Genomic DNA, 13541 nt, shown 5'->3' with positions numbered 1-13541 from the left:
ATGACTGCCCAGCTAGCATTGAATGTCTTTGATTTAGAACAAATCAAATTTAGCTTGTTGAGCTTCATCAGGACGGCAGATGGGGTTGGCAGGAATGGTTTCAGGATCTGGTGCCCTGTGTAAAGGAATTGCAAAAACATCCCACAATAAGACAACCTGGGAAGGACTTTAAAATGAGGACTGCGAGAGAGTTTAGGGAAATCTCCCTCTTAGGTTAGGGTGTACAAATTGCTTCATATTCAGATGCGGCTACAAACAGAAAAACTTGTTAGCTCTGTTCCTGAGGCATGAGGATAAAACTCAGTCCACAACACAACACGTATACACACAAGAGCCTATAATGCCAATGAATAAGTGTAAAGGAAGGGCAAGCTCACGTTGGACTGGGCCTGGCAAATGAATGCTGGCTAAGAAAACAAGAACCATCCCATGCTCTGAGGGCAGAAACCAGGCTACAGAGCCAGGGCAAGCATTTCTGGCAAACTAATGTGAACGAATGGCAGGGCTAAACCAGATAGGAGAGGCAAGGAAGGTTAATGGGGGAGACCAACTGAGCTGTACCTTCCTCAGCAGCCACTGCGTGCCAAGTATTACTCTGTGGCAGGCACAGTGCTAAGCAATCACACACATGATGACTAAACGCAGACCACACGAAGCTGCTCTTGCCTTCAATTCCAGTGCTGTGGAGGTACCTGTCCAGTCCCTGCTCCACACAAGGGCAGGACTAGAACCCAGGTCTGTGGGCAAAGTCTGGGGGCTGGGACAGTAAGTGCTGCAGTGCAGGTCTGCAGTGATTCGAACATTGACTGAGGTCACAGGCAACAGTGATGATGATTTTGTCATGCCAACCAATGTTTACTAAGTCTGGATTTGAAGGCAAATGTTCAACAATAGATGAGGGGTCAACAAAATGTGCATATATATCCAATGCACTCAGCCCTGAGAAGCAAGGAAATTCAGACACCTGCCATGATGTGGGAACACCTTGAGAACGTTACCCTAGGTGAACCAAGCACCTACATAGAAAGACAAATATTATGTGACCTCACTCATATGAGCTGCCTAGAATGGCAAATCCAAATCTATGGGGACAAGAAGCAGGACAGAGGCTACTGAGGGCAGGGAGGAATGAGAGATATTGCTTCATGTGTACTGAGTTTTTGTGGTATAAAGGAAAATTCTGGAAGTACTTAGTGGTGATAGTTATACAATTTTGTGAAGGACATAATTCTATTATGTAACTGCACATTCTAAAATGCTTAAGAATGGTAAACTTTGTTACATATATTTTACCACAATATAAACATATTTAAGGGTTTATTTATTTTTGATTGGAAAGGCAGATATACAGAGAGAAGGTGAGGCAGAAAGATTTCCATCTGCTGGTTCACTCCCCAAGTGGCCACAACAGCCAGAGCTAAGCAGATCTGAAGCCAGGAGCCAGGAACTTCTTCTGGGTCTCCGGTGCAGGCGCAGGTGCAGGGTTCCAAGGCTTTGGCCCATTTTCCATTTCCCTCCCAGACCACAAGCAGGGAGCTGGAAAGAAAGTGAAGTAGCTGGGACACGAACCAGATGAGGATTTAACCACTAGGCCATCATGCCACTCCTTACAAGCATATTTTTGTTGTTGTTGTTGTTTGCTGTAAGGGGTTTTCGAAGCAATCCCGATGGTCATTGCGAGGGAGGGCGGGGGTCCAGAGGTGGAGCCAGGCTCTCTGACCAGAGAAAGCTCTCCTCCCTGGTCCCGAATGACATTTATTGCTCTTCTGTTTCTGCGAACCGCTCAGGGCTTCTGGTTGTCTTTCCGATGACGTTGGTTTCTGCGCGGTAGTGTTTGGACTTCTTCCATCCCCTGAGGAAGCTCCGGTTGGGGGTGGGTGACCTCAGAGTACTCGGCCTCCGAGGGCATCCAATTCCCTGTGGCCTCCTTGGCAGTTGGGATATAGTCCTTGTTGCTCGTATTAATAGTTTGTGGTGAAGGTCCGGGAGTCTTCATGGTTGGGATCCAAGCTTCCTCCTTACCACCTGCTCCACTCTGGAATGCCCCCCTGCTCCACGCACATGACCTCCTGTTAAGAGGTTGTCAGGATCGCACCCGATTCCCCCCTCATGCATTGGTATAGTAGTTTTATTGTTGTTTAATGCCGTTTTGAGTCTGTTGTCTATGAATTACCAGATTTGATCTTGATAGGCTATATTGTACTTTTTTCTCACTCTTTTTATGGTCCTAAAAGACTTCCCTGCACTCCCTCCCCATTACAGGTTAACATAGCGTATTGAGGGTATAGTAGGTTTTACAGTTTTTCAATGTAGATCTTAAGTATTCTGACATTAATTGTTGGTTTACAGATTATATCGCATTATCTTATTGCATTGGATACAGGTTGTTAGAGATTGCACTTATATTACAATATACAGGTACTATCTTCCAAGTTGTCATCTTTTCATCTCAGATTAAGGCAAACATGTGGTATTTAACCTTTTGGGATTGGTTCATTTCTCTTAGCATGATGGATTCCAGTCAGGCCCATTTGACCACAAAGAACTGCATTTCGTTTTTTTTAATAGCTGAGTAGTATTCCATAGAGTAGATGAACCATAGCTTTCTTAGCCAGTCTTCTATTGATGGGCATTTTGGCTGGTTCCAGGTTTTTGCAATTGTAGATTGTGCTGCTATGAACATAGGCGTGCATGTTGGTTTCTTGTGTAGGAGATGTTTTGGATATATTCCTAGGAGTGCTATTGCTGGATCATATGGTATGTTGATTTTTAGTTGTTTGAGTATTCGCCAAACTGATTCCCATAGAGGCTGTACCAGTCTGCATTCCCACCAGCAGTGGAGAAGGGTTCCCTTTTCCCCACATCCTCGCCAGCAAGTGTTGGTGGTATTATGTATGTGTGCCATCCTTACTGGAGTTAGGTGGTACCTCATTGCTTACAAGTATATTTTAATCTTTTCTCTTTAAGATTTGGTGACCAAGATAGAAATGGGAAAACAAAAGAAAGTAGAGGACTGAGTTTTGAGTTTGGTCAAACCAACATGAAACTGCAGGGGAGTTTGGGAGCTACCAGCCCAACTTTCCTGGGTCCTGTGTGTCTTCCTTTACGTGTGAGCAGACGGGGCCTCCACTGTGGATCCTCACTGCTTGCACCTATGTGGCAGCGGGAGGCACCGTGCATGCGTCTCTCTCAGTTCCTCCTCTGTTCTTGGTCCTTTCCTGCAGATCCCCTCAACAGTCTTCCCTCTCACCTCGACCCACTGTGCATTGACAGTCCCTCATCTTCTCCTTCACCAATGGTGCGTGTTCAAGATGTTCAGATCCTATCCCAGGCAATCAGTCCCACCTCTTAACCCCAGCAATTCTTGATTTGTACCCTGGCAGGGAACTTGGCCCCTCCTGGATCTTACACTTGGGGTGAGCAGGACCTGCTGAGTGCCTTCTGTCTCCTGTGGGAGCAGGATCCCTTCCCAGCTTGCTTTCTATGCCCCGGTATTTGTCTTAGTCCATTTCTAAATACTAGATGCTAGGTATGTTAGAAATAAGAGATGCATTCAGCTCACAGTTTTTGGAGACCAGAAGTCACAGCCCCATTTGTTCAACTCCTTGGTGTGTTGCAACATGACCAGAAGCAAAAAAGGAAAGAAACGGTTCAGTGAGGAAAGACTAAGTGTACGGGGCAGCCTCATTTCACCACCAGTATCTCTCCTGGGAACCGGCCCAGTCCCCAGGAAACCAGCCTTCATATCTTTCCTTTTTTAAAGATTTATTTATTTTTATTGGAAAGCCAGATATACAGAGAGGTATATACAGAGATATACCTTCCATCCACTGATTCACTCCTCAGGTGCACGCATTGCTCAGAGCTGAGGCAATCCGAAGCCAGGTGCTTCTTCTGGGTCGCCCATGTGGGTGCAGTTCTAAGGCTTTGGGCTGTCCTTGACTGCTTCCCTAGGCCACATACAGGGAGCTGGATAGGAAGTGGGGCAGCCAGGACGCAAACTGGAATCCATGTGGGAGTCCAACGCATGCAAGGTGAGAACTAGCCACTAGGCTACCACACCCGGCCCTAATCATCATATCTTTTGAGACAGGTCTTCCACCTCACCACTGCCACACTAGAGACCGAACTCCCACCCAAACTTGTGCAACACTGTGCCCCGAGCTTCACACAAGCAAGTATCACTTCTTATGATGCCTAATGGGGAGCTCCAGGAGCCAAGGCCATAGGTTGGTCTCTAAGAAAGAGGGAGGCATCCAAAGCCTCGTAAGACTTAGGCATTCTCCTTCCTCTGGCCTGTCATGTTCACATGGTGGCTCTGAGTCAGGGTACAGGAGGGAGGAAAAGCCCCTCTGAGGTGATTTAGAGGAAATTTAAAAAGCTGCAGGTCGGCCGTTCGCCATGGCCTAGCGGCTAAGGTCCTCGCCTTGAATGCCCCGGGATCCCATATGGGCGCCGGTTCTAATCCCGGCAGCTCCACTTCCCATCCAGCTCCCTGCTTGTGGCCTGGGAAAGCAATCAAGGACGGCCCAAAGCTTTGGGACCCTGCACCCGTGTGGGAGACCTGGAAGAGGTTCCTGGTTCCTGGCTTCGGATCGGCACACACCGGTCGTTGCGGCTCACTTGGGGAGTGAAACATCGGATCGAAGATCTTCCTCTCTGTCTCTCCTCCTCTCTGTATATCCGGCTTTCCAATAATAATAAATCTTTTTAAAAAAAAAAAAGCTGCAGGTCACTAATGTAAGGGCACACAGAAAGAGTCTCCGACTCCATGGAAGTTTTTCTCATATTATTGCACTTGGGTATAATATCACCCTCAGGACTCTGCCAGCTCTTATGGACAAGGGCCCTCTGAACCTCATAAGACATTTAGACACTCTCATGTGAGTGCAGAGTATTCTGAACCAAGACACGGCTTTCTGAAGGGAAAGGAAGAGAGACAAGCTGTGTTGTTCCTATGGAGAACAGCAAATGCCAGGACAGCTGAGCCCTGAGCTCCACCAGGGTGCTGCTTCCCAACTCCCACAAGAGAAAACCACAGAAGCCAACAGAGCTGGCTTCTCGGCACGCAGGCTGATGTAATTCACACGAGCTCTCGTGAGGAGACCCTTCCTGGAATACTAAGAAAGCTGGGTGCGCAGCCCTCTGGGATGCAAAGGGTGCTGGCGATGGCAACAGCAGCGTCACCCAACTTTCCCCGGGGCGTACAGCAGAGTACTGCACCTCCTCTTGTCACACAGAGGTGCAGAGACCTGCCCTGGAAATGTAAATCACAGCTAGCATGAAGCTGAGGAAGACATGCTGGTCACGTCAATGGCCACGAACAAGATTAAAGCTCAGTGGGGAGAATTGAAGATGGAAAGTTTCCATTAAAAACAATCTCCTAAAAGTGTTTACATTATTCCTTTCCTCTACTGCCGATCAAACACTGCTAAGTGATTTCTGTACATATGTCGTCATGAGGCCAGGAAGTTTCCTGACAAGATCTAGAGAAGGGTGTGGGGTTTTGGGAGAACAGTCAGCCTCAGTTTCATGGCTCTGCTCTGGCTAATGGAGACAGGCAGCTGACCCAATTCCCCTGCAATCCACAGCTGGACATAAGAAGCCAGCCCACTCACAGACCAGCTCCAATAAAGCATGCTATTTCCGTTGACATTCAGCAGAGGAAAGATTCCTGATCATGTTAAGACTGAAGGCTGAAGACTATGACACCTTGGTCTAGGGGCATTAGGCAAGAGAAGCAGGGCCTACTACAATAGTGAAAAGAGCTAAGGCTCCTACCACTGAAAATCATTCAGAAAAATACGCTTTCTATCATGCTAGACTGGGATGATCTACAAAATACCTGAAAGTAAGAGAGTCCCTCAAACACACAAGGGGTGGGGAGACAGTTCCCGGGAAGGGGATTGAATGCTCTTTCCCGACAGACAGAGCTGGGCCCTAGCTAGGCAGAAACTATAGAGGTTCCTATCTTGTGTTCCTCTCAGTTACTCTGTACAAAGGCAGCCTCTCCTAATGGTGACTATAGAAATAAACAGAAACAGAGCAATCCTGGACTCCAAGGTAAGAAGACCACATTCTGGCTTCTGAGCAGGGCCCCTGAGGTAGTTCCTCAAACAGAGCAGGGTCATGTTCCCTGGGAGCACCTTCCAGACTGGGAACAAGAAGCCAAAAGAAGGCAAGGATTACACCTGCACCCAGATATGCCAGGAAAAAGCAACATACATATAAGATAGTCACTATTAGAATCCATCCACTTGCGGCCAGTGTGTCGTCTGACTGTAGTGCTAGCATCCCATATGGGAATCAGTTTCTGTCCCAGCTCTCTACTTGCAATCCAGCTACCTGCCAAAGCATCTGGGAAAGCAGAAGAGAATGGCCCAAAACCTTGGGCTCCTGCATCCATGTGGGAAACAAGGCTCCTGGCTTCAGATCATCCCAGCTCTGGCTGTTGCAGCCACCTGGGGAGTGATAGAGAGTGGGTGGAAGATCTCTCTGCCTCTCTCTCTCTCTCTGACTTTCAAGTAAAATAAATACAAATTTTAAAGACCCACCCACTATGTGTGTCTGTGGTGAGGGACAATGGATGTTCCTACTATTATTATGTTGTTCTCTGTATTTTGCTGTTTTTCAACATTTGTCATTGTGGTAAAATGCATTTAAAATCTGCCATTTTAAACATTAACTGAAGTTTACGTTTTAAATTTGCAAGACAATGAAGATGCAACAGAGTCAGGCCAGCTGTTTCCTTGTCCTGCTGCATGTCCTAGCTGCTGCATAAATACTACAGGTGGCAACCTGTCCTTAAGGTACAGTGACAGATGGGCTATAAATCTCTCCCAGAAAATACATACCTGTGCTCTAGTTCTACTTAGTGTTCCTCTAAAAGAGGGCCCCATTGCAAATAAGCAAGCAACACTCTGAAAACTTCAGGAGCACAACAAGCTCTCAGTCCTTTGCAAACAGAAAAAGATGTCACCATGAGGACAGAAGCATTTACAATGTCTTCTCTGACCTTACCAACTTGAGTTATTGGGGAAGGCAAACACACCTTCAGGAGTGGACTACACAAGAACAGATCTGACAAGTGCAGAAGGAAGCAGTGAGCAGTAAGAGCCCAGTGCCCCGGCAGCTGCGGGAGGAGAAAGACAGCTCTATGCATAGGCCAGAACTACGAAGGTGGGCTGTCCCAAGAGTGAGGATGGAGCTAGGCCCAACCAAAACAGGCAAACATGCTGGGAAAGGCAGACTATGCTGGGAGCAGGGAGGCAGGCAGAGGCAGGTGGGTAGGACTGGACTAGCAGTGACAGGAGGCAGAGGCTGGGAAACTCTGACCTCCTCACAAGAGCACTCCTGCTGCCCTTGCCCCTGTGGGCAGCTGGTTCACTCAGACCTCCAGGTTTCTGTCAGGGCCTCCCCTGGGATGGGAGCCTGAGTTAGGGAGGCAGCCCGTGTCCTCAACGAGGCCCGATGGCCCAGCTGCTTTGAGAGGTCACAGCTATCAACTAGCAGTGCCCTGGACAAGAAGGCTATGGAGGACACAAGGCTGGGTAGGGTTACCAACACCTCTGAAAATAGAGCAGGGTTTCAAGGTGACTAAAGAACAAGAGAAATGGCTTAGCAGGACAGGAGCACGTACCAGCTAGAATCCCCACACGGACTCCAGCACTGCTGCTCCCAGGTCTGCAGATTTCGTGTGGAGTTGGTATCAGTTTTACACGTGATTGCTAAGGAAAAGCAGAAACAAACTGAAAGGCTCCCTGGATGGGACAGATCCCTTAAACAACACGGGACCTGCTGCTCCAGGAAGCCCCAGGTGACACAGGAAAAAGGGTTAGGCATTTTCCTCCCTCCTTGGGGAGGGATGAGGTATTGGTGACAACCACAGAACCCAAGCTGAAATTACAGAGTAGGAGTCACTTAAGATGACTGGCTCAGCGGAAGTTTAAACACAGAACAAATATAACAGGGTGCACAGGATTTGAGAATAATGTGCCAGTATTTACAAGAGTGAAGGAAAAGAGCTTCTGCAGCTTGGGTACTGCCTGCTTGTGATATACGCCACTAATCTGGCATCTCTAAATTCACTTTGTCTTTGGTCATTTTGTCCGGAAATTACCAAATCTATGCAATAGTACACGGAATAGTTTAATAAAGCTATCACATAGCTTCAGCTTCAACAAGAAACAGTTCTTGCCAACATGCTTCATTATGCTCATTTTATTTTCTAAGATATAATTTATTTTTATTTAAATTATTTTCCATGATAATGTTTTATAGATTATAGGGGTTTCTTCCCCCACCTCCCCTCCTTCCCCCTTCTCTTCCTACACTGCTTCCCCATATTACTACAATACATATTCATTTTACAATAGTTTTAAAGCAAATTCTAAATATCTCATCATTCAGGTGACATGTGGGAGGTCCTATTAGCTCTATGGTCCTACACTTTGGGGGTGTCATTTGCAGGACAATAAAACTGAGGGGAACAGATACTGTGCCCTACCTAGTGTCTAAGTTTCAACAAAGTCAACTTAAACAGTAACCTGGAACAGCCAACTCAGCACATTTGTTATTCAAGAAAAGGTTCCTACTACTGGTTTGTAAACTGTCATTAGTAGACACTATACCCAGTGACAGAGCATAAGAGCAGACAGATGCGATTGATCCAGAAAAAATAAAATGCCCATCTCTATGAAGACTTCCTGTTGTCAGGCTTTGGTACCAAGGGTGGAAAATGCTCTGGATTTAACCTGAGTCCTGAAATCAGACACCCACTTAGGCACAAATCACCATCTAGTTATAAAGAACAGCACTTTCTGGTCCCCTGAAACTGACAAACTCAGGCCCCTCCTTTCTAAACTGGCATTCGGAGGCCTCTTACAATCTTGGTGAAAGAGAAAGGCTTAAGGTTCTAGTTCTTAAGCTTTGGACAAAGCCTCCCAGCCGGTAGTTTAATCAAGGCACCCTGATGTGTAAATGCTTTCATTTATAAACCATACACATGTATGTATTAGAAACATTTCCCAACCTTATCATGATACAGCTAGGAATTTAAAAGTGGGAAAAATCTAAATATCTACGAAAATTCCATTATTTCCATCTAATCCTAATGGATGGTCTGGTGCCTCCCACATCCATAGATAATGTCCATACACATCCAGGAGACCACCTATCAGTCTCCTGAGGACACCTGCGGCCTCCCAGGTCACTGGCCTGGCGGCAGTTTCCACCAGGTTCCTCGCACGGACAACAAATCAAAATACTCCCTGAAGCACCCGGAAAGGCTTGCCATACCTAGAAGGCAGAACAGCCTGCCAACTGCTGCAAGAAGGGGAAACCAAGACAGTCAACATCATCCAGGGATGGAAAGGGCCATGCTGGGGAGGCCAGAGCACAGCTGGCCGCATGTGAGGGAACAGATGGTCTGGGGTAGGTGTTTACGGAAGAAGAGGAATCAAGGCCTCTTAGCCACGGCAGGTGCACAGGCTTGGAGACAGGCCTCATCTGGGGTGGCCTCGCCTGGGCTAGGCTTGGTCCCTAGCCTCATCTTGCCTTGGCAGAGGGGAGCTCATCTCTGACTCACATCAGGAAAAAGAAACACTGACCAACTGGCTCCCTCTTCAGAGTCTAAACAGTCACTCTGGTCTACTGGGCCACGCCTCTTTGGGCCTCAGCTCTTTTCCCTGGAGGTGCTTGGTTGGACTGCTGGACAACAAGGCCTCTGCCTGCTTGGCATGCTGGACATCTCTGAAGCTAGCCTGAGGCATGGGTGTCAGACTGTTCTACAGATGGAACAAAAAGCTACCTGACCATTTTGTTAGCAGCCCAGAACAATGTAGATTTGTAAAGCAGAAATACCAGGTAAACAAAGATCATAGTACAGTTACATAAGCTTATCTGGGACTTGACACTAATCTTCTCCCCTCCCACAGCCTGCAGAGCCCACAGCCACCTGTTCCTCACACATAACTGAAACTACAGTGAAAGGAAAGGCTCAGCTGTACCCCAAGCACAAGCAGCACCCCAAAGGAAGCCCAGGATTGGGTCTTGAGGGTCTCCAACCCTTGGTCTTGACAATGAAATCTAAGCTTTGCACCGGATCAGAGAAGGCAAATTTGGGACCTAACCACACGCATTCCTGCAGGGACTCCTTCTAGGAGACAGCTGATCTGTCAGAATGCTTCGCAGCATCAATCAGACAATGTTGAGCACTTAATAGCAGTGCGTCCTGCATTAAATGCTCCTGAAAACACAGAAACGGCAATGACTAGGGCTACATCTGCTTCTACTGTAACCGGTGGCTACTTGGGGAAGCAAGATATGCACACATGAAAAGGTACATGAAGGACAGAGACAGGGATACTGCTCAAAAGACTGAAGAATCACTATGGACTGGCATCCGCCAATGAGAAAGAACACAGAGCAGTGCACCACATGGGTGTTCAGAAGCCCCTCTGCTAGGCCAGGCTCTTACCCTGCAGTTTCTTAACCAGGGTTGGGGCACTCAGTGTAGAGCCTCTGTTTGCTAACCAGAGAGGGAGCACTTCCATAGACCAAGCTCCAGTGCTGCTGCTGGTGCCTCCCAGCAGCAGCTCAGCCCAGCACTGCAGAGAGCTAGTAACATGGAACCAGACAGGAAGAGTCACTCCAGGAACAGCGCCTCCGAGAACCAGAGTTCAGAGGAAATGAGAGCAGAAGGAAGACTGGCTTTCTATGTGGGGCAAGGTGGGCAAGCAGGGCCCTGGGGCTCCTTCTGGAAGACAGGAAGCCAGGGAGGTGGAAGGGATGGCTCAGGTGGAGCAGTGAATCGCCACAGGCTCACTTTACAGGAGCTCTGAGTCCATGGGGGTTTGGATGAGGCATGGGAAGCAGTAGGTTGGAATCAGGCCATGGGAGCCCTGCAAGAGTGAGTTAAAGGCAAGCTCTGGGCCTTACTGAGGGAGCCTGGAGGGCTGCTGCTCATAGGGTGGCCCAGTGTCCTTTTGCTGCTAAACTTGGGGGACAGACTCTGTGTTGGAGTAACACAGGGAATGGAAGGAAGAAATGGGTGTACGTTGAGCAACATGATGCAGATAGGTTAGAACAGTACAACCTGCTGACTGTGGGGATTTTGGGTCACAAGTCAAGGGCAATGGCAAAGTCCAGCCAATCCGTACACAGGCCAGAGCCCAGGACCAAACTCCATGGTGTGTGCCATAGCCAGAGGACAAAATAGTTGTGCAACCTCAGCTTGTCACTCCCATTACCTGCACCCACAGTCACTGGATTGGTAAAACAAATGAGTTATGCTAGCACTGAGCAGAGTGCGGGGCAGTTCTGAAGTGGTGCAAGGCACCTGGGCAGAGAGAAGCAGGCTCCAGGCCTGTGTGAGCATGGATAGCCACCCCTCCTTCCTACAGTAAGCAACACTGTCCTGTTAGATCTATTGCTTATCATGGGATTCTGCCTAAAAGTTCACTGGGACAGACATTCAAATTCCAATCAAGCACACTAACTTGCCTTCAAGCTGGGATTTCACATGTCTAGATCTTGTCTGTCTAGTTTCATCATGACCCAGAGGATGCTAAGGAGGTCCTTTCCCTGTAAAAGTCTTCTAAGAAGTGCAGCATAGAGCAAAGTGGAGAGGTTTGGTGAGGCCATCTCCTGCACGAGCAAGTGTCACTCTACCACCTCTGCCGCACCTGTACCTATGCTGCCACTCGGAAGGTGCTCCCTACCACCTGCACACCTCAGGCAAAGTCTTTTGTGTATGTATGTATGTATGTATGTATGTATTTTTCACTCTCTAGAAAGTCATAGCCACGCAGCAAGTGATGTCACTGAAGGAACCCAGGTGAATCAAAATGTACTGTTTCTTTGAGCACTCTGGTTACACAAAGGGAAAATTCACATTAGAGTGTAAACGAAATTGGGGGGTGGGGATGGAATCAAGGGCAAAAACAGAGGAAAAAGAGTTGCAGCCCTGATCTGCCAGCATAACCTAAGACTGCTAGCTTTAGAGGCCCACAGAGCCAATGGTTAGAAGCGAAAACCCTGAAGCTAGACTGCCTAAGTTCAAAAGCTGGTATGGGCACCTTAGTCCATAACTGTTTATTTATCTTTCCTAAAATATTGATACGAGCAGGACACACGGCTGTCGAGAAATTAACAGAACTGACTCAACAGAAGCTCCGAGAACACTGTCTTGCACCATTCAGTGCTACGAGAGCCAATCCTGTCCCACACTTGGGCATGGCCAGCTGCAGCCACCACAGCTCCATTCAGTAGGTGACAACTGAACCCCCAAGGAGAAATAGCTCCTACAAAGTTCTTAACCTAAGAATAAATGCCATTTGGGGCATTTGGGTCTTACTTATAAAAACATTTCTCAAGCCTGGCCCTGGAGTGCCACGCAGAGTGATCAGACATGAAAAAATTTTTTTTCTCCCACAATAAGCCTGACGGAAAAGTGCCAATTTCTACAGCAGCTCAAGTTGTGCAAATGAACAGATAACTCATTTATCAGAAGTCCCTCCCAAAATGAGGAAATGGTCTAAAAAGCAACACACGTTTCCTCCTCTTGGCCTAACTTCTTCCAATACCTTTCCAAGCCACGAAACGCTCATTTTGACAACTTTTCACTTGAAAACATGAACTAAGAAGGTCATTAAAACTGATCCATTTGTAAAAGTCATTCCCAAATCATTGTTAACATTAAGCCATAATTTAAAAATATACATATTTAAATAAATAAAGTTTAACAAACTTTAACATAAACAATTTTCCCTTAATATCAACAATAGGTGAGAAGTAAATAAATATGCATTTCTACTTCCAATTCAGCTCCCTGCAGGTAGCCTGGGAAAGCAGTGGAGGGTGGCCCAAGCCCTTGGGCCCTTGTACCTACATGGAGACCCAAAAGAAGATCCGGGCTTTAGACAGGTCTAGCTGCTGCTACTGCAGCCAAATGGGAAGGGAACTAGCTACCTGAAGAGTCTTTGTAATTCTGCCTTTCAAATTTAAAAACAAATAAAAAACCCTGACAGACTAGCAAATTACTCACAGAGGGACTCAGTCCAGGAACCTCCTCCAGGAAATAAGACATTTGCCTCCAGGTGAATGTCCTCCTAGCTCTGTGTACTTTTGGTGTGAATGTTAACAGGACAACCGCACAAGTTCATCCACCCTCCTCAAGGCTTCCCAGAGGTTCTAACTGCCTACCTACAGTGCTGTCTCCAACCTACCAACAACATCCAAAGCTGAAGATGTCAGAAAGAAAATTTAACAACTCAGATTACCTGACAGTTTCCTCCGGTTGCTACTTTGTATCACTCGGTGCTTACCTGAACTAAAGCTTTCCTAGTTCACATTCAGCATTTCAGCTAAAACAACAGTCAAAGTCGCTGCTGTAAACTTGGGAGGGAATTTGAGGAGGGGGTTGGTAAATCCCAGACCCTGTAAAATTGTGCCATAAAATTAAAAACAGGGCCCTGTGCGGTGGTCTAGCAGCTAAAGTTCTCACCTTGAATGCACCAGGATCCCATATGGGCACCAGGATT

General features: G+C 47.2%; 1 protein-coding gene across 5 annotated transcripts in view; it reads right to left on the bottom strand.

The window, feature by feature from the left end:
- Positions 1–13541, bottom strand: part of ACSL1 (acyl-CoA synthetase long chain family member 1) — a 70566-nt gene that overhangs the window by 53806 nt on the left and 3219 nt on the right. The window contains exon 1 of one of the 5 annotated variants that reach the window (XM_058669930.1): positions 13048–13125. The exons of the other annotated variants lie outside the window; for them this stretch is intronic. The gene's annotated coding sequence lies outside the window, so the exon portion shown is untranslated. Of the gene's footprint in view, positions 1–13047; positions 13126–13541 lie in introns of those variants that run through there. 5 annotated transcript variants of the gene reach the window in all.

The sequence above is a fragment of the Ochotona princeps genome, chromosome 11 (genome assembly GCF_030435755.1).
Source record: "Ochotona princeps isolate mOchPri1 chromosome 11, mOchPri1.hap1, whole genome shotgun sequence".
Lineage (NCBI taxonomy): Eukaryota > Metazoa > Chordata > Mammalia > Lagomorpha > Ochotonidae > Ochotona > Ochotona princeps.
The sequence above is the reverse complement of the archived record's forward strand: the minus strand, read 5'-3'. Positions and strand labels throughout refer to the sequence as shown.